Source organism: Apteryx mantelli, chromosome 1, assembly GCF_036417845.1.
Source record: "Apteryx mantelli isolate bAptMan1 chromosome 1, bAptMan1.hap1, whole genome shotgun sequence".
Taxonomy (NCBI): domain Eukaryota; kingdom Metazoa; phylum Chordata; class Aves; order Apterygiformes; family Apterygidae; genus Apteryx; species Apteryx mantelli.
The window spans coordinates 27354380-27380383 of record NC_089978.1 but is presented as its reverse complement, the minus strand read 5'-3'; the positions used below and the strand labels follow the sequence as shown (position 1 = coordinate 27380383).

The 26004-nt window shown below is 42.2% G+C and overlaps 1 protein-coding gene across 1 annotated transcript in view; it reads left to right on the top strand.

Annotated features, from left to right (window-relative positions):
* Window positions 1–271: 271 nt before the first annotated feature.
* LOC106500369 (probable tRNA methyltransferase 9B) overlaps window positions 272–26004 on the top strand; it is a 47227-nt gene continuing 21494 nt past the window's right edge. The window contains exon 1 of the mRNA XM_067289657.1: window positions 272–340. The gene's annotated coding sequence lies outside the window, so the exon portion shown is untranslated. The remainder of the gene's footprint in view (window positions 341–26004) is intronic.

The window sequence follows — 26004 nt, the reverse complement described above, 5'->3', positions numbered from 1 at the left end:
GGTTAGTGCGCCAGGCCGGTGTGAGGATGCCGGCAGCCGCGGGGCCTGGCCTTGGCCGGGCAGCAGGCTGCTGAGGCCCGGGCAGGAGGCCGCCAGGCCCAGGCAGCAGGCCGGCCCTGTCGCCGCGGCCCGGCGAGCCTCGCCGGCTCCCCAGGGGCACCCGAGCGACGCCGTCGCCGCGGAGAGGCGCCGCGCGGAGCCGGGGCGGGAGGGAAGGAGGGCGGGCGGGAAGGCGGGCGCCACCCGGCCGGGGCGAGGTGGGTGGCGGCCGGCGGCGCGGCCGGGCGGGAGCTCCTGCGGCCCGGGCAGTGCGGCGGGCCGCTGCCGCCGGACGAAGGAGGTGCGGGGGCAAGTGCTCGAGGGCCGGGCCGGGGAGGGGGCGCGGCGGCGGCGGGGAGGGCGAGCGGGGCCGGCGGCGGCGGCGGCGGGGGGCGCGGGCCGGGCCGCGGGCCGGGCGGCGCCCGCTGGGGCCGGGCGCTGCGTCCCGCCCGGGGGAGGGAGGCGCCCGCCGCGGCGCACGCGGAGGCGCAAGGCCGCGCGGGGCAGCAGGGGCCGGGCGGCGCTGCGGCGCCGGGAGCCCCCCGCGCGCGGGGCGGGCGCTCGCTGCCCCCGGAGGCGGCTCTCGGGGCGCCCCAGCAAGTTCCCGCAAGCGGAGGCTGGCTGGCGGGGCCCGGCCCGGCCGCCGCTTGCGCTCCACTTCCTCAAGGGCAAGTCGCGGTTTTGGCCCCGGCGCTGCGCCGGGTCGTGGGGCCGCGTCTCCGCCCTCGGCTGTCAGGGCGAGTAAAGGGCAGCTATGCCACTCTGAGGAGCAGCCCTCCCAGTGTTTCGCTTGTATAAATAAAGTATCTTTCTGGCATATCATTTCCATCTGGTGAAGCCGCTTACTGCTCAGCTTTGATGGATGCTGCACCGTATGAGAGGAGGAGCAAAGCCCCGACCTCAGGCAGGGCAAAGCCGTGACCTCGAGCGTGATAAATGAGCCACGGGCGGGAGAGGTCTGCGGGGCCTGTGCCTGCCCTGCTGAGTACCTTTACGGCTGCTCGGCCTCCCTTTGAGAGGAGCTCGGCCGGGCAGTCCGCACACTTGCCCATGCACTGGCACACACTGCTCTCAAGTTCACTCCCCTGCTTTCCCCACGTCTCCAAGCCCTGCGTGTGTGGCTTGGGGAAACAGACCTTCTCTACTGTATACCACAAGATTGCCCGCAGCTTCTGTAGCGTGATGGACACAAGGGGAGGTTTATATTTGCCCTTGCATTTTATTTTTTCATTTAAACATCCTTATTTTACTGTCTCACATACCTTTGTTTGTTTTCCCCACTTACTATTCTTCCAGAAGGAAACCTGTTCAGAATATGAGCTGTCAGATGTCATTATGTATTATCAGGAAACTGTATTGCTATATTGTAAGAAAATGTGTAATTCAGGACACACGGATCCATAATGTTTGCATATTTCCGTAGATATTTGCATGTATAAATCCCCGTTGCATTTGGAGCATTGCCAGTTGTGGAACTGCCTGACTGAGGAGAGAGAAAGTAGGTTGCAGGAAGGAAAAAGAATTCAGTGCCTGATCACCCATCCCATTCAATACAATAAAACTCACTTTTAGCTAGTGTTTCTAAAATTGACTACGATGTTTATGTGGCAAGACTAGAGCTGATCTTCCATTGTCTTTAAAGTAGTCTGTGTTCTCTATTAATTGGTGTTTAGTTGAACTTAATAATAAAATAATAGTCCTAGACACCGTGCCTTGATGCAATGATATTAAGTTATCACCTGTTGATCTTGGTAAACCAAAGTTATTTAAATTTCGCTTTTAAAAAGGGCATGTCAAAACACATCTAGAAGTCAACAGTATAAAATATGGAACAGTTCTGTATTGTTATTCCAAGGTGTACAAACCAGTTAACAAATTTGCTACTGGGAACCAAGTCCAACTATATATGATGCTGTATGACACTTTTTTGTGCTCATTCTGCTTGTTAATTTTCTCTATTGCTCCTATAATTTACTAGAGCTTATAAAATTAGCATTGTTATTCTTTAAACAATTTTATAGTTATTTTCTCTATTTTTACACATATCTATGAAACATAGGTTATATGTATAAGTGTGCACACACACACAAAAGATGTATATATAAGGAAAGGTAACCTTGTAATTAAGGTACTGGGCTTCAGAGGCAGAGGATCTCTCCTTATATTCTGCTTTATGTATTTTCTCTTTGACCATAGGGATATAGGTTAATGTGGTTCAATTTCTTTCCTGATAGGTAAAATAGTGATCTAAATATATGCCTATCTTCCAGAAACATTGTTTACTGTAAGTCATTTCCTCTGGCAGTAACCTGAAGAGGCACATACTGATTGATAGTTATTTTGTGCATTATCCCTTAGCGAAAACTATCAGTATGAAATCTAGTCTGCAAAGAGTGTTCTTTCACAATAGGCATTAACTGACGTGCATCTGCACTGAGTGTGGTGCCATTGAAAGGGGTAATTTCACTCCTGCGCAAGGGCTTACGTGGTTGGTCGCATGAGCAGTCAGATCTGGAAACTGATCTGACTGAAAACTAACCTGGCAAAACACAAAAACAATAACAGTTTCGGCTAGATGAGCTCCTCAGTCTAGCTTTAATGCTGGCAAAAGGGAGTGGGCAGAACATGCAGCTTGGGGCAGGAGAGAAAGCAGTAGCAGTCATTTTTGCAGTACTATGTGATTTTAGGTTGTCTTAAGCTGGCCACGAAGCTTCACTTTAAGGCAAGTATGTTATATTAGTTTATATACTGCAAAGTATTTGTTGAGGACTCCCTGATCATTTTTCATGGGCTTACAATTACATTGCTTGTTTTGTATCGTCTCTTTGCATTCTCTCTGCTGCTAGGTAAAAGACTCATGCAGATACTACTGGTGCAAATACGTGCACGAAAGAAGGGATGTGACAGAAATCATTTTTGAGTGGGCTGTCTGCACCACAGTCAATTGCATTCTGAAGTGTAAAATGCATATCGCATTTCAGGTTAGCTATGACAGTGTGTCGTGAAAAAAAATACTATTTTGTATCAACTTTACATGTAACTGTGACAACTTAAATATAACATTAAACCATGATTTGCATCTGAATGAAGAAAACCTATGTTTGATTTCATAAGAAATAAGATATTCTAGTAGCATGTCTGGCATGTAACAGTCATGTTTATTTAGTATTTGCATTGTGGTCTTGTAGAGAAGCTTATCTGGTTGGGGCCCCATTCTGCCAGGCCCTGTGGGATATATACTAAATATTCCCATAGAGTTTACAGGCTAAAAGAGAATGTAGCAAAAGAAACAAGCAGTCCAGGGCTGGGGAACATGTATGCAAGGTAACAAAGGTAGTGCACAATTCTTCTCCAGTCAGAAATAGTAAGAGCATGCATGCACACATTCAGTGCCTTCTTTTCAAATGAATTGTAGTGATTCAACTTTGGTCACATCTGGAGAACTTCACAGGACATATGAACACCAGGTGGCCAGTGATGGAGGTTTTGATGGAGTTAATGTGGCATCATGCCCAGGAGCGCTGTCAATGGGCTAAGACAGTCAGCCTCAATTTATACAAATCTCCCCTATGCTGTGAAATCTCTCCTAAGGTGTAGGTGGAAGAGAGTGGAAAGCTGCCAACATCTGTGTGTTCTGGGTTTTTTTATTAAGATCTTGAGGAATATACATTTCGTGCCTGATTTGTTTTTATTTAAACATTATGTAACACTGCAATAAGAATATGCAGTAAGTCTTAACCAGGCACTGTGTTTTGGATCCCATGATCCATAATTCTGACTTGCATGAAATATCGTCATAGAACCCTGGAAGTTACTGTACCCAGGACTGGGTCAAAACTAAGGTGAAAACCTGGTGCCCTTGTGATTCCTAGCCCAGGCTCTGGGAGGCTTCTTGTGCCAGGCTTCGGGCTTCGTAGTGTTGCTGTTTTCAAAGGCTGAATCCCAACAATTTCCACAAATTGTTCCACTCCTGCGGAGTGGGTTGCTATGGAAATTAACAGGACTAACATCACTGAGAAGCCTACTAAAGAGCATTATACAAGGGGATGGGGTGGAATTTAGGAAGTACAGCATGTAGGGGATTAAAATCTTTCCTTAGAATCACGTGCACAGTTCCTTTGGGCTTCAGAGTTTGGCCCACTGAATAGAGATTGGGGTTTTTTTTCAGTCCGTTCTACAGAAATTTGATGCAAATTGAAATGAAGCAAGATGCAAGTAAATGATTTCAAAATTGGTCTCTGGGAGTAAGGTTGTATAGACATACACATCTGTATTGAATTAATTTTTGTTAATAATGTCTAGCAGAAAGATGTGATTATAATGGAACTGAGGAAGTTATTGAAGCATAACGCTTTACATGTTTTTTTGGATAGTTACAGTTTGCCCAAAACCTGAAGCAACTATAGTGTTCAGAACATTTGGATGGAAAAATATTGCCATGGCAACAAATTACTTTTATATTCACATAAAGCAAAAATAGATCTCTCTCTCCCTTTGTGGGAAGCACATATTTTAAAGTGCATGAAAGATTAAAGGTGATAGGCAGAAACAGCTGCATGAATATATTTTCATTTTTCTTCATTTGGTTTATACATATTTCTGTATAAATCTGAAATGCAAAAATAATTTTATAGCTAGAAAGTAGAAACAGCTTAGGAAAGGGGGGAAAGTATAATATAGTCAGAATTTCTTATTTTGATCGTACTGTGGCAACATCAGACTTTAACTGATTAAAACAAAATATTCCCAGTTGTCATTCAAAAATGAGGAAGGAAATCCTCTCTCTGTGTATCCAACAAGACTAAAATCATTTCACGTCCATAATGTAGGCAATATTTTTGAAGAGACAATATATTTTTTTTAGATCAGTCAGGTGCATTGTCAAACTCAAGCAACGAACATAGTGGCAAGATTTATTGATTGCCTCATTTTAGCTGTGCATATTTTTATTTAAAAGGCATGCAGCTTTTACTTTTGTGAAGGTGAACAGCTTCTGGTCCATCTATATGCCTCAGTCTGTGCCATCTGCAAAGGAAGTTTAATATGTCTACATTGATATGTAAGGTCTGTCCTGAGATCCCCCTCAATTATTCTGAACAACGTGAGCTGTCTTACACCATCTGTATCTCTCTTCATAACGCACAGCAATGCAGCCCACATTTCGTGCTTCTTATCTGCAAAATAGAGGCTGTCTTGGAACTCGTGGGTGGATGTCTTGGCTCCTTTTCCAGCTGGTCTCTTCATATGGACAGCAGAGACGGGTACCAGAGAAACTGTCCCTGGGTATCTTGGAGAGACCTAGGTGGAGTAGCCCAAAACAGGCAACACATGCTCTAGCAGTGAAGCAGTGTGGGTGATCAGAGGTCCAGTCCTTTAACATGGTCCCTGGCTCACTTTAGCACTGTGCTGGCACAATTGTCACCATGCTTGTGCTCATCAACCAACCTTGGACGCGGCTCAGAGTAGGCAAGGGCCGGGGACTCTCTCAGTCGGCAGTACGGATGCAGCCGTCCCATACTGAGGGGTAACAGGTTTCTGTGTGGCTGTTCTGTCTCAGTGGGCTGTTGTGCCCCAGCTGGCCCCAGTGCCAGCACAGTCCCAAACGTCTGATTTACTGCTGTTGGCTGCAATACTGAAACCACTAGCCATGGTTTCAGAGCACTCTGATCAGCCACATAAAGAGTTATATCTTTTTTTAAATATCTGTGACTAGTTTATCTTGGGTTTGGCAAGAAAATGCAGTTCAGTGGGGCCTGTGCGGTGACCCAGTTTGGACAAAATTTCGGTAGTTTACATTTTCTGGCAAAATTACCAGAAGATGTGTGTTGGACTCCATTCACAGCTACAGTACTTTGAGTACATAAAGTAGCTATTTTAAAATTTGGGTATAGCCACACAGTCTGCAATTATGCCTTTAAATGCCATGTTGACATACCCTCAGTTACGCTGATGCAAACTTGTTTGCATCAAAACAACAGAAATGGGTTAGATATTTTTATACAGGCATCCCAGAAAGGGATGGGAAAGAGGTATCATGTGACCCTTCCTTATTGCAGTGCTCAGAACTGTAGGACTGCTGGCTTCTGCATCTTCCTCCCCCCCCCCCTTTTTTTTTTGTATTTAGCTGGATCTTTGCCCTCTGTGTCCTCAATTTGTTTGTGCTGATAGATCTCAAGTGCAAATTTAGGCATGTCACCAGAGAAGAATGAATGGTAAAGGTCTTACATACCTCTATATCTCCTATGACCTTTCTCTGAGAAAGAGGGGAGTAGCATACATTTGCTTTCATTCTTTGCGTCTGTCTTCTTTCCAAGAAGAAAGAAGATTGAGGAGAGCCTGCAACATGACACAGTGTGCACACAGATGATTAGAACACGTCTAGAGTAATTCACCCCACTTTCAAAGAGAAATGGGTCAGAATGAGGAATAAATCTATCCTGATCTAATCTTAATTATTTACTCACTTGGGCCTGTCCTCTCACCCTCTCTCCACCCATACTTTCTAGTTTTTTCTGAGTCTTTCAGGTTTTGCTTGGCACTGCTTTTTAATTGCTTGAGGAGGAATAGAGTTTGATGTGGCTCTGCTGCACCTGTAGTGTATTTTACCCCTTCTCTTAAAGTGCACTCCAAATGGAGATGAAACTAGAGTATTTTAGCGGCAACTGGAGCATGAGCTCCCTGTGATAACATAGTCACTGGTGGTGTCTCTGCCAATGAGAAGTCAAATACACAAATAGTGAATTTTCTGATTTTGTCAGCCAGAGTCCATTGACTGCTTTATTATTGCAGACATTGCTGTATATTAGCTCTAATATAGCATTATTAATGCACCTGTGCATGATTAGTGCATGATAAGCATTCCTCTGCATTAGACATAAATCAGTACCATGGAAAACAAGGAATTCTGGAGAGGTACTGCTACAGACTGTGACTAGCATATTCATTTATTCCTCTGTTGTTGGTATAGTCTAACAGAATTGCTGCACAAGTAGTTTTTTTGTTTAGTTTAGTTTAAGCAAGCTCTTGCAGAACAATGAACAAAGGGATTTGGGGTTTATGCATTCCATTATAAATACAGTGGCATTTCTATGACCCTGTTTAGAAGAGTAAAGCTTCTATTTGTCTCCTGCTGATTCTGTCAACATTCACACAGTAAGTTCAGTAGAAATCCCTCAGGTATTCCAGTGTCAGACCCAAAGTCATTTCTGCCTTTTAAAGAAAATATTGTGTTTCAAGGAACAGGGACTTTGGGGAATATTCCTGTGAAGTGGAGACAATGCAGCAATGCAGATGTAAAGAACTGAAAGGCTGGGCACAGAACTGAAAAACAAGCAAAATAAAAAGAGAAAATATATATTTATACACCTTCTGAGTTCAGTTACCTTGGTGAAAATCTGCAGCAACTCCATAACTTCTATGAAATTTTCTGGAGCAGCTCAGATTAAAATATATGCATGCCTGAAGAAAAAATGAACAGCAGTAAACAAAGAGAGGAGAAACACCTGTGCTGGCAGCAGATACTTGGAGAGGAAAAATAAATGGGATCATGAGTTCCTTCCTTACTTCTTTTCACAAATATTAATCATTTGGATTTATTGAGACTCACTTAGGCAAAATCCTTTATTACAGATGTCAATTACTTATTTCATTTCTGAGTTTCCAGAGGATACACAGTTCATGCAGCCATGTTGTCTGTCTGCCAGTCAACCCTTTACCCAATAATTTGTTAAAATGCTGGTTGGTTTTAACCAAAATGGCAGGTACCAGGCTCAGAAATAGGATATTCCTGCAAGTATGGCAAATGTAGCGTGTGGACAGAGGAAAGAGATCCAAACCCACCAAGGGATAGGTGATTGCAGTTCAGCCTTTTATCCCTGTTGAAAGGCAGTGACAAGCTGGCTATACCATGTGTGTTTGCTGTCTGCCGGTTGGGGTACAGCTCTGCCCCAGATGAGCAACAAATCCGTCGAGAAGCAGCCTGGAGAAGCACAGAAGTGAGAGGCCATGGCTCGGGAGTCCGCGTGGTTGTGAGGCAGCCGGCACACAGGCCACCGAAAGGATGAGGTCCTTATGAAATACAGAGTGAAAAGCTTGTTGCTAGCGATTGAAGCATACAAGAGGATAGAGCAGGTGTATATGAACAAATGCATGGACTAGAGTCAGAAAAAATGGTAGAGAAAGCAGGTAAGAGGGCACAAGGTAAGCGTGGGACAATATTGGTCCCTGTGATACAGTTCGGGCTCAGCTCACCGCCTGTTAAACTGTTGTCAGCGTTTTGTCAGCATGAGGGCACAGAGTAATGGCAGAAAGGGTCTGAAACATGGAAATTATGCCTATTTACTTCATAGAGCTGAATTTTCTTCTGTTGCCTAGAATTGGTGCTAAATTGCAGAAACAACAGAGGACCATGAGGGAGTAGGTTGCATTTCCCTGATGCTGGGGCAGTAATAGTTCTAGCTTTAATAGTAGTAGTAATAGTTTTGTTCTGCAGTCCATTACAGCCTGAAAACTGCTGAAACCTATCCCATGACCCTAAAGGGAAGTTTTGTAAGCCTGGGATTGGCAAAACACAGCACTTTCCAGCTGCGTGCTTTCCTTACTGTGGTAGATGCCAGCTCCCCAGTGTAAGGGCATTCAGTATTTATAAAGCACCAACAAATATCATCTATAACAAGCTGGATGGTTTCTCAAATTAGAGTTTGCATTTGGATTTGGTTGTGTAGGATAAATTCTCATCATTGCATAATGAGGATAGGGCTGATATCAATTCTATATAATTTTGTTTTCATGTTAGCTTTACAACTTGAAGTAGCAACTCTAACACTCTTAGAATAACACTGGCAGTACTCCTGCTTTTCCTTAGTGTAATTAAGAAGACAGTGAGGTAGTTTTTTCTCTATCTTTCAAAATGTATTTTTTTAGATTTTCCAATCTTCAGTCTCCTGAAAAGGTGCATACACTGATTTTTTTTTCTGTCTCTATTTGGCTTAACTTTTGGGAGCCAGTGATAATTGAAATTTCACGCTCCTTAGTGATTCTCTTTGTGGCTTTGCAAAGGGGACACACAATTTTAAAGCTTTGCCAATGATACGATATTATCTGGAGGTGAAAGAGTTCAGAGTCCAGATTTCAAATCCCATTGCAGCAGAGTATTTACTTGTCAGATCTGTTTTGTTGTCAGTGTTCAAATGCATGTAATTTCTTGCAAGGGAGGATTTTGGAATGCAAGGCCACAGCGGTAATGAAGGAAATTTGTACGGTGGCTGAGCTGAGAGTGTGGGTTGGAGAACTCTGCATTGTAAAGTCAACACAATGCCAGCATTAGTATTCAGATGAAATTTAGGCTTCTGTGAAGAGGCTGTCAGGCAGTCAATTTGTCAAGATAAAACCTCGGTGTGTTCACACAGCCTGTGAGCAGCTCTGCAGTATCTCCGAGGTAAAGTGCAAGGACTTTGGGGAACATTGACCCTGTTCATCCTTCGAGTGGGGTCCCCGCTTTTCTAACAGGGGAACTTTTAGGTGTTGGTTCCTGTCCACACAGACTCTTGCCTGTATTTACCAAAGATACCTGAACGCTGTTTTAACTGTTTTTGGTTGAATGGTATGATTTTAGGTTTTCTAAATCATTTAAAAATAGGATTAAGAAGTACATTGTATAAAATCAGAGCTTAAAACGGATGATTCTTGCTGCAGGCAGTAGTTGTTGTAGCACAGTTAGAGCAGCTCTCGGGGCGCTTGGGGTGCCAGGTCATGGACTGGGGCCTGTCGCGCAGGCCACTGGGAAGCAATGCACAAAAGCGCTTACAATTCATCTTCACAGTCTTTTGCATGCGAATGTGAATGGCCATGCTCCAGGGGCTGTTTTTTGTATCAGCCTGGTGCTGTGCCCAAATTAGGAAAACTACACCAGCTCTGAATAAAGCTAATGCAGTTATACCATTTCCAGTGCAATTGTGTTACCATCGTATAACTGCAATCAGAATGAACATTTTATAACTAACACGAGCAGAGAGTGGTGTGCTCGTGTCTACCATGAAAGTGGCCTGGACTGTGATTCAAGAAAAAACGCAGGGTTGCTGGCAGGTGGGAAGGGAAAGGAAACAGTGAGACGTGAAGTGTGGCAGCCTCAGTATGGTAGCCTAAGCTTTGGCTAGCATTTTGTGGTGCCCAGATCGACTCAGTACTCGCTTCCCGGCTTTCAGCTGGCATGCTGCATGTGAGAGAGAAAGGACAAGGCTGGGAAGTCGCTTGACCCTCTTTGCAATCCCTTGCTGCCTCCTTTTAATTCAGTATCTTAGTACATCAGCCCACTCAGGCAGCGAGTCCATAGCCAGACTTAGATGGGAGCAGGACGTGGAAGAAGCTGGACTCGTTTCTGCTCAGAGAGACTTCTTCATAGCAATCCAAACATGGCCACGTAATTTCCTAAGATCATTTTACAGTGGGAAAATGGAGAATTTACCCCAGCTGAAAAAATGCAGGTGTCTAACCATTTAAAGCAAGTATCTCAGCTGGAGCCCAAGGAATTCTCATTTGGCCTCTCCTGTGTGAAAAGCAGGGAAAAATAATAATCTCTGGCCAGCAGTTAAGCTTTTCATGATGTATACTCTCAGGTCCTCCTGCACCATCACCCACCTGCAATCCACAGCATGTGCATTCAGGAGGGGGAAAGCACAGCTCACAAAATCTTTGCTGAGTAGTGGCAGATAGTAAAATGAAAACCAGAACACAGCCAGCTGCTAAAGATTGTGTTTCTCAAACTTACTAATGTTCTTTGAAAGCATCTTCAAACTAGTGCATAAAGAAGAACAAATGGACATAATTTTTCTCTTTTGAAAGGGTTTGATAAAGTTTTTACAAGAGGTTGTTACTAAGCTTAATAACCACAGAGTAATAGATAAGGTCTTGTCATGGATTAAAAGCAGGCTAATATGTGGAAAATAAAATGGATGCAGTAATGAACTGTCCATTCTAGGCAGGCAGATCAGTTCATAGTGCAGTGTCCTAGAGGTCACTAGTGAGCTGAAACGATAGTAAATGTATACGTAGGTTAAATAGTCGTAGGCAAAATATGCTGACATAGTTATAGAAGTAAATCTAAGCTATCAGATAGGTAACTGGCCAGCAATGCAGATTAAACACTTCAGTTAACATTTTAATCTGATTTTGGTGGTATGCAGGATTGCCTCTACTGTTGTTTATATTTGTACCTAATAAGCCAAATTCTTAGTAGGACATTCATGGGTAAAAGGTTTGGGGGTTTTTTGGTCACTATCTGAGACTGTGTCAGTCACTATGTGCCCTGTCTCCATACAACCTGTCAGAAGAGTGGGTTTTGTTTGACTAGTTTGTTTTGTGAGGGTTTGGACCTAACCCCGCTTAGGCAGCCTGTTTTGCCTAAGAAGGAAGGGCTTGTGGTGGAAAGTGGCTAACTGCAGGCCTACAGGCAGGAGATGGGAGTGGGTGAAAAGTGAGTTAACTGGAAAATTGTTAGAATTCTCTTCGTCTTACCAGTCTAAATTTAACAGATGGACAATTACTTTCTCTTTATTGACATGACAAGCATATTGCCTGGCCAGCATTCATTTATTAACTTAGAAGACAAATATTTTCCCACTGGCATCAAGGAGATCAGACTGGGGCCCCAAATACATCTTTGTAGGATTGGTGTCACAGTGGATTTAATAAAGCTGGCATTGGTATTTCAGAAAGGAATAGAACAGCAAGATATAGAGGATGCAACACAATCAAAAGTCACATAGAATAACAAGATAAGAACTGAAAATGTTCCTTAAAATAGAAGTAGCCAGTTTTTGTACAGAGGTGGCACATATTTTTGAAAAAGAGACTGAACAATTGTGCAGTCTGAAAAAAAAAAAAGAAAATGGACTAATTTAAAATTAGTAGTATCATTTTTAAAACAAATAAAGAAAATGTTCATTTTTATTAGAAAACATATAAGATACTTATATATTAATATACTACATATGTTGATAAACATATTCTGTGGCATTTAACGTGGATGTCTTTCTGTAGATGTTTGTCGCTTCATTCAGACTGGAAGGTGGAGAAAAATGATGCCAAATTTATTCTAACTGATGATGATAGACATTATCACTACCAGGAACACTGGAGAAACAAGTTCTTCTTTTGTCCTGAAGGGCACACAGTTGTCATGGTGTCACATACAAATTTCCCCTAAGGTATCTGGCATATGCTGCAGTCAGAGCCAGACCTCCAAACAGGAAGAACCTTTGATCTCTGCCAGTGCAGCACTTGCTTTGTTTCTGGGATAAAACTTGGGCTTGCAGAAATGTTTATGAGCCATTACTGATATAATGTGATCTAAATTAATCTTGTTTTATCTATTCCAGTTAATGATCTTTTAAAATTTGGTAGTCAGTAGAGAATAACTGGGCTTATAAGGTTTTTCAGTTTTCCAAATGCATAACTTGAGTTTGTAATTAAAAGAAAGGCACCTTTACTTTCAATGAAATAATTTTTTTGGCCTCACAAGATATGATTTATACTGAAAGATTGAATGTATTGTAATTAACTCTAATTTACATGCATACTAGTGCTAGTGTACTGTGCTGGTGGAATCAGATCCATTCATCCATGTGTCTTAGAATCTTTACTGCTAAGAGATAAAAGCAGTTTTCTGTAATATCGATAGAAGGGAGTGGAAAAAGGATAACTTGGTTCTATCTCTTTGACTTACAGTCCTGAGAATTGGTCAGTCTCTGTCATAAGTTATTTGGTTCTGCAGCTGCTTTAATCAGTGTCCTGTGTGGCCCCAAAAAGTCATTCTTGGCATGGGAGATGCAGTGAAACATAAAGACTTAGGCGTGTTTCCTTTGCCCAAGCCACGAGGGTGGTGTCAAACGGCTCACAGGAGCCCTCATGCAAAAAGGCCAAGCTCTAGTCTCCTTTTTTAGTTTCTTATTTAATAGAGTCCTTTAAACAGAGATGAGAACCCTTCAGATGACTTAAAGATCTGAATATTCTATATTCTATTATTGCAAAAATATTTTTTCTTGTCTTGCTGTATCTCACCAGGAGTTTCATCTCCTGAGTGGACTCTGAAAATTTTATTGACTTATCAAGCTCTTATAGGTCATGATATCAAAAGTGTCCATCTTTTACAGACATTTGCAATTGTCCTGGTTTCATCTAAGAGCTACCGTAGGAGACAATTCTTCTGAAAAGCACGAATGACTGTTTTAATAGAGGATATATATTTCAGATTCCAGGAAGTTTTAATATCTGTCCAAGCAGCAAAGGTTTGCTCTTCCCTTAGAACCCTGGAATGATGTCATCCAGCATGGAGCAGACTCTTTGACATTGAACTTTTCTGATTATTTTGCCATACAAGAAGCTATAGACCTCTTTATTCTCCAACTGGTCATCATTCTATTGTCTTTTCTTACTCCAATGAAAAGGAAAATGTAGAGAAAAATGGTGAGAGATTTTCTTTTGCCAATTATTCCTTTAATTTTAGCATATAGCATTACTCAATTTTTGGCACCCTGCATGTTATCTCATCCCCTAGGCCAGGGACACTGAATAGGATGGATTGCACAGGCAGGAGCATTACCATTCTTTGTCATCAGTTATAGTCCTGTTGGGGACATGGAAATTTTCCTTTGGCTTCAGAAGAACCTTCCTTATTTTGATTTTTAAAACCATTTTTATTCCAGAATAAACTATAGCACACTATAGTTTTTTAATCTCTTTATATTTTTTAATATAAAGTGAATAGCCAACCACTAGCAAATTCACACTGAAGAAATAAATTGCTAATAACTTCTACCAAATTATTTTCTCCTTCCTGTTGTGAGGCTTGTTTTGTTTAGAGATCTGTATATTGAAACCTATTTAAAACATTAATTTGACTTTCAACTTAATGCTCAGGATGCTATAGTGCAATATGGCTTGCAACTTTTTGTTTTCATATACCAACTAATAAATATTTTTATTGATCATATCATATTTGCCTACCTATAAGGACTACTTTGTGACTTCTCAATAAATAGACGACCTGCTTTGTTTATCTTTCAGGCTAATTTTACACCAACATCACTGATTTGGGCAGTAAAGAGATGGAGAGCACTTTCTAGGATTTTATGCCAACATAAGAATGTTAGCTAGTTTGACCATGACAGGAGTGAAAAATAATAATTGGAAATGAATTGCTTTCATAGAATAATTTTGAAAATAATGATAATGCTTTTCCTGTTGTATTCTATTGTAAAATACATTTTTTTCCTAAAAATTACTTCAGAAGTAATTGGAGCCCAATTCTGCTCATAGCGCGATAAATCTGCCTGCTTCAAATGTCTGCTAAGGTGACTGAGAGATTTTGACCCTTTTCTGTAGCAAGAACACATCATCCTTTTCTAAAGAGAAAGACTCAGCAGACAGGTAAGTATGAAGGTGTATCTGTGTGTCAGTGTATATACACACACACACCACAGACTGTATCTTCCAGAGCAGGAATGCCATGCCCTAGTCTGCTGGGAACAGGTATCAGTAGCCCTTCCTTGTCCGTTTCTCTTCCAGATGAAGTTACTTGAGACAGCAGAGATATCTTCCAAAGGTGGCAGGTGTCATGTGGAAAGCTACCAAAACAAATTAACATGTTAGAAGGAAAGTAGGATGTGAAATCAAATTGTAAGATTAACTGCATTAGAAAATAAGACGGTGAACAGATGAGAGAGGGACAGTGAGAATGGTGCAACAACAGCCAAAGTTAGTCCACGTTAGGGAATGACCGCTGGGGGGCTGATTTTCACCAAACTAGGTTTATTAGAGAGAACAGGAGTTAACAGCTGGTGACAGAGAACTTTCCTGTTTGAATGTTTAGGGGGGGAAATGAGGAGATGAAGTGAGATGAAGACATTGTGAGCGTTCTTCGGCAGCAGCTGAAGCGTCTGATTCTTTGGGGCTGCCTAGAGATTTTGAAAGCCAACCTACTGCGGGGAGGCCAGGTCCTTTCAGCAATTTTTAAAAATGATAAAAATGGATTTATTTCTTCCAACTGTGATGCGGAAACAGAGCTCTAACAGTTCCTTCCCACAGTTCCCTCCCCTACCTTTCTGTCCTGTCTTCCACCCCTCCTAATATCTCATTGCACTTCCACCCCCCACCACTTCCCCGCAGCAGCAGCCAGGGCCGTGGCTCCTTATTGCAGAGAGCAAATTTCTAAATTTTGCATAGTTTCAAATTTTATTGTGAACCAAGGCTTTCATACACTGGAATTATATAAGCTTCTTTGCCAGAGGGACACAGGACTGAAAGGGAAGGGACCTTCTGATTCAAGCTCAGGTTTCTGCCGCACGAAGTGCAGGAAATCACATAAGCTCACTGAGCAAAACATGGTCCTTAACTTAAGCTAGCCTTAGGTGCATGAGAGAGGACAGGATTCTCCCTCTACATGCCACTTGGATATTCAGAGTCCCAAGCTGAGTCTTCAATGACCTTGCATTAATTTTGACCACTCTCATTATGTTGTTTGCTACTTTGGCAAGGAGATGAGAACAGTGTACAGGTCTGTCTTTTCCTAAATAATATACACAATGTACAGAAGGTTAGATGCACAGCTCATGTCAGTCAGTAATTGATACAAATTTGCAGCAGTTTAAGATTGGCCCATAGCTTTTTGGCTGGTATCTTTTACTATATCCATATCCTGGAAATAACTATAGCTCACTGAGCAGCTTTAAAATATCTGTAAAACAGAGGAGTGTAGCAACAGCACTGATGGCTTTAATAAAAATATACTTGGTGCCAGATTATGAATTCATTCATGCTGGTATAAAGCCAGAGTAATTCTGTTGATGTCATTGGAGTTACTTTGGCATTACATTATCAGGACACAGATCAAATCTTAACTCATGAGCAGCTCCATATTGCTTTGTAATTTTTATGGATTCCCTTTTGTCTCATTTGTTCTCTGTATATCAAGTTTGTTTGGTTTGGCTAAAGGAAATAATTCAGGATTTATCCACAGCCTTTGGTAATTTTTCTTTGGTTCAAAGACAGTTATAGAAGCTTTGGTTTTGTTCTGAAGGAAAAAAAAAAAGCCAGCAGACTACAGTTCCATTCTTTGTGTTTTATGAGCTAGCAGACAAGAGATCACATTCTTTGGATTTCTAAGGGATTTTTAAGTTTTATTTTTTTTAAGCTGAAACGTGTTGCAAAATGATGATCTGCTTTTGTCTGTTTTCATCCCAGCAAGAAGAACCTTGGACCTATGCAAACTGCTAGTTGTAGATACATTAAATTCTGGAGGCCTGCAAGGTTGGGGCCTTTACAAGTCCTGTACTTGTCAAAACTAATTCTAGCCAGAAATCTGGCAGCTTTGTATTCAGCATAATTAAAGCAACCACTTGGAATTTTTTGTATGTAAGGAACAAAACAATAGGCATTGAGACTTTACTATTGAAAGCAGCTGCAAGAGAGGAAGTCTTATAGCCAGTGGTTAGTTAGTAAATTCTGCCTGGACTTTTCAATACTGCAGTTCAAATTCTCATGATCCTTTCTGTGAGGCTGTATGTTATTTTGTATTGTCTTCTACCTTTTCTGTCTCATTCTTCCCTCAAGTATAAATTGTATTCAATCTACTGTGAAACCAAATTTAGAAATATTTGAAGCCCTACTTGGATATTGTGGCTATCTTGTGGGAATATTACTGGTTGTATATACTGCTCCTGGAAATTTTATGAGATGAGGATTGTAAAAACAGTTAGAGGAGGCTATAACTGGAATTCATTATGAAAACTCCTGCCAACTTCAATGGAGTTGCATTTACTTATTTCAGAGGGCTTTAGCAGCTTATGCTGAAATCCTTCCTGCCTAACTGGGGCACTGCTACACCAAAATTTCATGTTGCTTGCTGTGAGGTAAGGCAGAAAAAGGAAGAAGAGAATGGGTCAGTCTACTCAACAGAACTGCAAATTTCTTACAGTATCAATGGGGAAAAGTGGATTCCTCTCGAGACCTTCATATGGAGATACTTTCTATCTAACTTCAGTGCCTCTTTTTTTTCACTGACTGTGCAGGGAAAATGGGACTCCTTCCATGTTAATATTGCATCGCTTAATATGCTCTCCAGTCACCACCTCCCAGGGTGATCCATTCTGCTTAAATTTGTTGTTTGGCTCTCTCAACTGAAAGCACTTGGAGCCAGAAGGGAATGTGAGCTGTCTCCATCTCCCTGGAATCCACACTGCAGGACCCTCCTTCTGAGGTGACTGCACGGCAGAATGAAGTGTCAGTGCCTGACTTAAGCAGAGCAATTAAGTACTTTTCAGAGCACTTGTTCAAAGAGATGATGGCTCTGGCCTCCAGGCTCTGCTCAGCCTCTCTGCTCTAGAGTGTGTCCTAATGGCAAGATAATAGGATATCCTGGGTGAAAACACTGTGCCTTTTGAAATCTTGGCTGTATCTATAGCGCTAAATAAAAGTTACAGGACTGATCCGTGGCCCTGGTTCCAACACTGACTGGTTTGTATCCCTGCTGCTAAGGGCCACCTCTTTATAGCGGGTGTGACTTAGAGAAAACCAGTTAGAGTACTGAAACCCAGAGCCAGGGAGTGAGCTAACAGTTACATAGCATGGATGTACCTGAAAGTTATATCTACGCTGTTAAAGAGAACAGGTCAAGGCAGTGGTCCCTGACCCATAGGGCAAGTGGCGCAGGCCAGTTTGTGTCCATACTGCTTAGGGCTAGCTCTACACAGTGTAGGGCTTTAGCTACTTTCTGAGTCCCAGGTGATGTTTCTGTGACTATAAGCCACAATTGTTACTTCTGTGTGTTTTTATCAGTTCAGCATGTCCATAGTAATGTGAACAATGTGCTGCAGCCCTCCAGAACAGCATTTATGTAGCATGATGCAGGAGGTATGTGTTGCATGCCCTGGAGTATTGTATAAGGGCAGTGGGATAGATTTGAGGTTGCAAAGCCTGCTGAGATAGTGGATGAAAGAGGAAGGAAGCTTGGTTGGGTCTTGTCCAAGCAGCCTATTGGGAGTGGTTTCTGGAACAGCTATCCCCCAACTGCACCTTGGGTTTTGTCATGGAGAAAGCTAGTTTGAGATGTCCAAAGAAGAGCCAGGGAGTGAACAGCAAAGCATTCTGAATTATCAGGGGTCCAGTGACTGAGGTTACTGTTTGCCTTCCTCTTTTTTTTTTTTTTTAGCAGTGTAGACAGACCTCTTTATTTGCTGTTTGGCAGATGAGAATCATGGGGTGGATGATGGTAAGACAAGTGAAACCATGACTCTTACCTAGTGGTCAAGGTGCTCAGCTACAAAGAAGCAAAGCTGGGGTTCATGGCCCAGGTCTCTGGTGAGTGTTTGCATTTTACATTAAAATTAAAAACAAAAACCATCCCTGGAAAAGTGTGCATCCAAGTGGTTTCTAGCTCAGATCACTAGCATTCGATATCAGTTGATTGCCTGCTCTCTGCTGGACTCATGATTCTTGCATTCTTGCTGCATGGTGGCTCAGCTTCCACAGGAGTATACAGTATTTTGTCCCTCTACACTCTGTTTCCTCCATGCCTGCTGGTGGGGATGGAGTGTTCTGTGGGCTAAAGAGATCACAGGGCCTGATCAGTGCTCTCAGCATTAAACTGTTATACTGAATGTGGGAAGCAGCAATGTTACAACAGCTGAGACTGGTTGTAGCCTTGATCAGATCTCGTATTTCAGGCTTCTCTGAGGGGAACTTTGAGTTGAGATCACATCTGTCTAGCCTGGACTGATGGTTGTGCCACCATTCAGAGGGTCCTCAACAGTCTGGGGAAATGAGCCAACGGGAACCTTGTTTATTTGCTTGAGTAAAGGGGGCAGAACTGTAGGCAGAGGGTCAGTGGCCTGCTCACTAGCCCTGCTTGCTGCAGCATGTGCATGCACATGCAGTGGCTGTGCTGCTACACAGCTCTCCCCAGACCGCCTTCAGAATCACACCCATGTCCTCTTCGGGATTTCTATAGCATCGAAATTTTAGCAGTAATGCTCCTGGGTGGGTTTTTTTCCCCCTAATGTGTTGGATAGCTTTCTCTTTTGTGGCCTTAAACAGATTAGATTGCCCAGCTCTCCCAGACTTTAGTCTGTTGATGTTGTTTTGTGTTTATGCATACAGTTTTCTTTCTTTCTCACATGCTTGCCAGGTAGCCATTCTGCCATTTCATCCTTCTTGGCTACCTTTTCTGACTGGATTCTCTGCTGTTAACACTGTAGTTTAGAAGAAACATGAATAGGGAGAGACTCTTCCAACATTTTAGAATGGCTCTTCCAAGCTGGGCAAGTGTGCCATTTCTAAATGAATGTGGTGTTTTAACAGCAGTCTAACAGCAGGAGGACAGTGAAACACAGCATATGGAAGTGCAGGAGAGAATGTCACTAATATGAGCAACTAGCCATATTTTCCTGCTTTAGTTTGTTGTCAGCTAGTTTAGTGAAAATGCTTGAGCTATTCCCATGTGAACTAGTATTTTAACCCTTCTCTTTTATGGCTGCTTTGAGCCTAAGCTGGGGAGGAGAAAGGGGAAGCGAAGTCGTAAAACATCATGTCAGTAAGGAAGCTGTGAAGTCTAGCTGCCTTGCCCACCCTGCTCCATCTCATGGGCCAGAGAGTGCACAAAGGCCAATATGTTTCACAGAGATTTCTAATGAGCTGGACAGGCTAGCAGTCCCACTCTTCCACAACACTGTATCCTTAAATTCTAAGCAACGGGAAAAGTATTGAGATGTGAAACTTTGGTGATCCAGAGGAAAAAAAAATTCTCTATGGAAGATGTGCCTGTGTTGGATTCTCTATTAGGTAAAATCTAAACAAACCTATCTATACCTCTTTTCAGACCCCTTTGTAAGGGTCTTTACCCCATCTGTCTTTACTTATGATCCTTATTCTAACTGTAGAGTCTGTGAGGATGGAAAAGAACAGAATAACAACATGCCATGTCTTCTAACCCAAATTGCAAGGTATGGGGATTACGGTGGTACAAACTGATGTGTTTCCAAGCACACACATGGCTACTTTGAACAGACTGTCAGACTTTTCAGACTTACAACATATAGGCAATTCATTCTGACTTGCTTGTATCATGATGGCATGCCCGATGCTGTGGTACAGAAAAATATCTAATGATTGGTTAATTTCAGTGAAGTATTTTAAATCTGTGTTCTGTGGTTTGATCTCTTTTGTTTGTATGCTATAAATTGTAAAACCGGCTACTGGTTTGCAGTCAGGAAATTATCTGAGTTTTGGGGGAAAGAAGTGTTGAAAACACATTTTGTCTGAAAATGCTGTAGATGGAAAATCTTTTAGGCATTCAGATTGCAACAGTTAGCTCACTGAGCAGTGATCAACATATGTCATTTCTTGACTATCTGGTTATTTGTCTTTGTTCATAATTTGTTTTTTTGTTTCTTTGCTTTTCAACAGAAAGTTTTGTATTGAAAATTATTTCACAGGATGCCTCTGTCCCCATCAGTCCGTGAACTGTAAAGTGGTGTCATGTACTGTTTTGTTCAGCTGACTAACTGCATCTATGTCTATAAAATGATTCAGTCTTCAGTGGCCAGAGGCTCATCTTATTGTTTTCTTCCCTTTATATAACTCTTTAAGTAAAACATTGAAAATGTAAATATGGTTCATTGGTTATTGACTTTTTATAAACTGTTATCTTTCTGAATATGTTTCAGTTCTTCAAATGTGAAGACTGTAAATATTAGCACAGTTAATGGAAATTGTATGCATAAAACCTTAAGCACAATACTGGATAACTTTCCTTTTCTTTGTTCCCAGCAGTACTGTCCTATCTTAGTACTTCAGGCTTGATGGAATAATGGGAAGGATTCAGCCATAATGCAGCTTGCAGAATATATTTTTAAAGGTCTCTGAAGTAGGGAGAGGGAAGTACTAAATTCATAAGAACTTTGGTTTAATAGTTTTGATTTTATGCTTTCCATTTGTGTAATCATGTCAATTTTATAATGGCATAAGTAGCACTAGAACATTCAATCCAGCATGATCCAGTTACTATTTCACTCTCTCAGGCATGTCTTATTCTTAGATAGGGAAAAAATCACCAAGTTTGATTATATGGATTTGCATATACACTTGGTACCATAAGTAAGTTATGTTGTGATATTTTGCCTGTGTTTTCCTATGTAGCTCTTACTGAGAGACTATATCAGTGCTGTGATATGGAAAGAGATGATAGTTTTAAAAAGTTATTTCATAAACAATGAAAGGAGTGCACTTGTTACAAGCAAATTTGTCAATGTCTCAAACAGCTGAAGCTTGACTTATTAGAGAGTGATATACCAGCATGCAGAGTTTAATTTAAGCTCGTGGGTTTTTGTATGACAAAGAAGCTGATTCTTATCAGTGGTTTCACAAAATGCTGCAAGTCCAACTACCAGCCTGTTTTGATGGAGGTGCATTTTGGGGACTGATTCAGCTGGACAGTGGTGTCCCCAAGGCTCTGCACTTGTTCTCTTGGGTTTTGATGCTTGCATGTTGTCTGCCATGCTGCTATTAAGTAACACTAGAAACCAGTATAATCAGAGCACGCATGTTTGTGCTCACTTCCTTACCATTAATAGTACACACCTGCTGCAGGCCGTGCTGCAGCGCCAGGGCATGGCACTGGACTACCTGGTGGAAGACATGTCCCTACCCTGCCACGCTCGAAGGAGACGTTGCAGCGGCGTGGGCATTCCTTTGCAGGCTGGTTTGTGAGAACAGACTGAAGCTGCTCTTCTGGGGAATTTTCTTCTGTCCCCAGTCACAGTGATACACAACCCTGAACAGCACTGGTATTCTCAGAAATGCAAAGATGTGTTGCCAGGTGAAGTTCAGTTGTGTAAGTAAGTCCCCCTTACAGCGACATCTCTGTGTCAGGAAGAGCAAGGTATGATGATGTAAGCTGGGCTTATTACTTATAGCTGTTGCCAACCTGTGTTTGTAAAAATTCTCTTTGGATGTCAGATGAATTGGGCAAGCCATGAAATTTTTGTCACAGCTCCAGCTAAGGGGAGTATATTAAAACAGGCACTGCAACACTGCTTCTAGAGGTGACATCCCCATTCCCACCAGTGATTTTTTCAGCTCTAGGAGTATGAAGTTTATTTTTGCTCTACATTAGGATTTGATGGAGGGGCTTCTGTTATTTTTAAGGCTCTAAATTTGCCTGTTTCCTAGTTTGCTATGAGGAGATTGTTGTTCCTTCCATATATTACATTTACTTAGACACTTGTGATGGGTTCCTCTCATAAAAAATGTGTAGCAATGCAGCATCCCCAAAGGATTGAAATCAACACACTATTTCAATGCCATCCAAGCTAGCGAGATGGAAGAGATCTTTCTGTATTTCTCTGAAAGCAATAAGAACAGATAGAGAGGACTCTTATAACCAATTATCACTGATAGGTCAGGGTAACCCAACCACTGCAGAAACAAAAGAGAAGTCCAAGAATGTAGCACTAATACTTAACACAAAGATGGATTGATATTTATTTTGTCAGGTATCCAGTGTCTCAAATTTCATAAACAATGCCCACCTCTATTACTGAAGTACGGGAAAAAATATTTTTTATGTCAGAACTAAAGTCCAGATCTTGAATGTGTCAGAGGGCCTTGGTATGTACCTCAAGTCTCCAGGGTTTGGTTACCTTCTTTAGGCTAAAGGGCCACAAAGTTTTCCAGTTGCATTAGCCCCCACTTCTGTGTTCCACTCCAGACCCATGGCTATGGATCAGTCTCCACACTCCTGCCTTCTGTTAGGATACCCTGGAAGTGTCACCATTGCCCCTCCAGAGTTAGCTTTACCCTTATTTTTCCTTCAAAATATGCTGGACTTCTTCAGGTAGGCTTCTTTCCCTGCCTGCTTCTGCAGCTCTGGGAGCAGTATTGGTTATTTGGGAATTCATGAGACTACCCTTGAGGGTTAATTTTCTGGATTAGGTGAGACTGTCCCCGTGTCTGGTTTTCCAAAGTTCTGGCTTTTCTGAGTAAGCAAGGACAAATCCCATCCTTCCCTTCTAGTTTTTCCTTCTTGCTTCTCTTTTCCACATGACCACCTCCCCAACAGCACCTGCAATGCAAAGTGAATTCAGAAAGGCACATACACACCTCCTTGTGCTGCAGCTGCCCATGGCTTTAGGAAGCTTAAGGATGCACTTCTGCTGCCATCCAGCCACTATAAAATAGTGCAGATAGGGCCAGTAGGATGTGCTGCAGGAACTGGGGATGTGTAGGAAGGGCAGTTTTGCCATGCTATGATAATACTAATACAGCATTTTGATGAGCCCCCGAATGGCTGACTGACTGTTGAATTATGATGCTGTGCCAGAGAATGATGGTATCTGGGAAAAAAAGCAGCACGGAAAACTAATTAAAATACTAACTTGGAGTTTTTTTATATGCCTTTGCTTTTTTATCCCCTTTTTGTCAAATTTTTTTCTCTTCCTTTTCATTCCCTTCCTTGCCCTTCCTTTTCCCTTTTTATTATTTATAAAATTCCCTTTTATCATTTTCTTCCCATGTACCTTCTTTCATTTCTTATTTTCTGCTAGCCCCTCTGTGCCCCAGATTGTATTTCCCCTTCCGTTAATCAGTCTTACTCCAGATCCTGACATCTCATGGGAACTGTCAGTCAAAGACTTTAAGGCCAGTTCTACAGTTTTACGTCTTTTGTTCTTTTCTTATCTGCTTGTCAGGGTAGGGACTGTTCCTCTGAGTGACAGAGTGTGCCAGTTGTGATTGCAACCAGTCTGAGACAGTGGTGGAAGAAAAAACTTGTTGAAGCCCCTTTTCGTAATGGATCAAGGGACACTACTGATGACCAGCCGGATTATTTGCATAGTTTCAGACACAGATTAGGTGCTTTACAGAGAAGCTATTTTGACGCAGTTGCAGCGCTAACCTGACAGATGCATGCAAATAGAGGGATGGGAAAGCAAGAGCTAACAGAGAGAAACCCTGCTGTTCAGTGAAGTACAGTATGTTAGTGTGGTATCAGTGAGCAGCCAAAGGAGTGTGAACCAGAAATGGGAAGATGGGACTTAGATGTTTTGCCTTTTTTCAGTCACAACCATCCTCATAAGAACATGATTATTTTTATATTTTTTTTTAACATTTGTGTGTAAGACAGGAATGGTGATGGTGCAGATGACACAGACGGGGAAGAATCAAACAAACTTTGGAAAAATATTGTCACAGAAGTAGTCATTTAACTGAGGGAAGGAAATAACTGCCATCTTTTTCATAGATTTTAAAAATAGCTTGCTCATGGATCTGTTGGTTTGGTTTTTCAGCTATGTTACGCCAGGTTTTAAATCATTTGCTGGCACTAATTTCTGCAAGGTTTGAGGAAATCATGTTTCTGAAGAGCTCCGGTTCAGCAAAAGAGCTGTGATTTGCCCTCTCCAGCTGGCGGCAGGAGGCACCTTCCCGTGGTGACGTCTGGTGCTGGGACGTGTCCCTGAGCCAGCTTCATTCCTTCCTTGCTCCCGAGAGCTCTTCACTCGCGCGACTTCCCTGGGGCCCGGGCACACGGCGTGGCACTTGAGGGGCCACGAGACCCTTAGTGGGGCTCTCTAAGCACAGCCCGGCTGGAGCGCAGGAGCTCGCCCGAGAGCTGCTGCACAGCCCCAGCAATGTTCTCCCTGGGCTGCAAGCAGTCCCTTACGGGGGTGTGTTTAAGGAGCAATGAGAATGAATAGGCATTTTATAAAATTAGGAATTACTTATTACATTTGGGAGCTCTCTGATGACATGCCCTTCTAGAAGACTTTCCCTGTCAAAAAGAAACTTCTTACTAATTCAGTTTATTGTAGCCTAGTAGGTTAAACCACAGAGCAGCTGAGTTAAATTGACATCATTGGGCACTACCAACAGCATGGAGTTACGTAGGGTTAGAAAACCTCTTCCCCTCCCAAACGATGTTTTTGAGTTCAAAAATAAATTTAAGGAACGCTTAACTCAGCAGAAGCCGCCACGTGCAAGGGGTGACGTTCTGCTCGGGATCCAAGGGTCACCCCCCACCAGCAGTTGCCCGTCGTAACCCCAGGCAGGGGTGGTGCAAGGTACGGCTGTGCAGCTGACACGGGGGCTTGCATTGCACAAGAACAGTCAGAGGCTTCTCAGTGTTTAGGAAGTTAATAATCACTTATGAACTCAGAAGTTTATAATGAAATTTAAACTCAAATTTAATTTTGCTTTCAATCACGTTGTGTCAAATTTAGCTAAGGATTAAGTGACAGGCAGTTAGGCTGAGCTGCTGCTCTGCACCTCTTCATTTTGCTTTCTTACCAGCTCCTGGTGAAAAGAATTCTTTTTTTATTTTGCATAAAGGTAGGGTGAGTGTGCTCAAAAGAAAATGTTTACATTCCCAAAAGCCCTGCTTATGAGTAAGGCTTCAATACCAATGTAAAATGCAAATGTTCAGGATTTGCATCACTACGTATCTGATTTTGTGCTGGGCAGAAAAATGTTTTGCCTTCCTGATGCACAGCTTGTTTTCAAAGTCCTTTCTGGCTTTCTCAGTGACTAGGGGAAGGATGTTGGGGATCCAACAGAAACTGGAAAATCTTTCAGGTTCACATTGGCATGTATAAATCACATGCTTGAACCTGAGCCAATCCCCAGAAAGGAGTTTTCCCCCAGGCCAGATGGATGGGCATCTCTGTTTGCATTTTGGTTTCAGTTTGCTTGTTTCTGTAATGTGCGTTATAACTAGCTTCCTAGGATTATCTGAACAATTTTGCTTAATAAACTTAGTGGCTATGCCCTCATTTATTTTTGCCTTCTCTTCCTTTGGTACACTGTATTTTAGATGGTTTTCAGTCTATTGTACTAAATGTATTAAATGGAGTGGTGGCAAGTATTTTGTGTTTTATGGCTTAATAAGCATATGAGACAGACATTCATTGAACTCCTCTAGTCAGA